Consider the following 765-nt stretch of genomic DNA (forward strand, 5'->3'; position numbering starts at 1 on the left):
GCGTAAATGCAATGTTAATGCGTTACAAAAACAAGAAAAAAAATTGTTTCCGGGTATTAATCTCTTGAATCACGGCGCTGAATATTGACGCAAAAAATATTTCGGGCATCGCGCGCCCTTCCCGTGTCACGTGTAGGCATCTCGCATCTCTGATTGGTTGTTGCGTCTTAAGATGACTGAGCCGACGCGCGTTTAAACAATTTTTCTTTGTTCGATTTATCACACTTCACAGAGAATTGTCGCCAATGGCTACTTCTTTTTGTTGCAATATATAATACTTCACGGAGAATTGTCGCCTATGGCTTCTTGTTTTTTTTAAATTAGACTTTGGCCATCTTTAGTGATTGAACTTATACTTCAGTTTATCAGGTAAACCTTGCATGAGGACACTGATATTTTCAATGTCAATGTTGGAAAACTGATTGTACAGCGTTTCATCACTCAGGTGTCAGATCAAGGAGCTAGAAAGGTCGATCAGCTCGAAAAATTCATGTCCCTTGCAGGACTCCACACACACACAAAAGTCTAGGGTCGGCAGTTTTTTCTAGGGTTGGTCGGGAAACAGGAAACACAACATTTTTTCCTGGGCCTTCTAACTCAAAACATCAATGGCTCTCTGCTGCCTCCAAGTCCAAGTCTGACACACCAGAACAATGTGACAGGAACCAGATGTACGTTCCACAGCCTGCACTGGCAAGGTCACAGTTGGCAGGGACGCCCTCTAATCAATTAGACATGGCCGGCTACAAGGGGGAGGGGGGCAGT

General features: G+C 43.8%; 1 protein-coding gene across 1 annotated transcript in view; it reads right to left on the bottom strand.

The window, feature by feature from the left end:
* The window catches only part of LOC109477651 (inactive tyrosine-protein kinase transmembrane receptor ROR1-like), a 25,980-nt gene that overhangs the window by 17,127 nt on the left and 8,088 nt on the right, over positions 1-765 (bottom strand). The window lies entirely within an intron of this gene.

Source organism: Branchiostoma belcheri, unplaced genomic scaffold (assembly GCF_001625305.1).
Source record: "Branchiostoma belcheri isolate BF01 breed outbred unplaced genomic scaffold, Haploidv18h27 scaffold40, whole genome shotgun sequence".
In the NCBI taxonomy this organism is placed as follows: domain Eukaryota; kingdom Metazoa; phylum Chordata; class Leptocardii; order Amphioxiformes; family Branchiostomatidae; genus Branchiostoma; species Branchiostoma belcheri.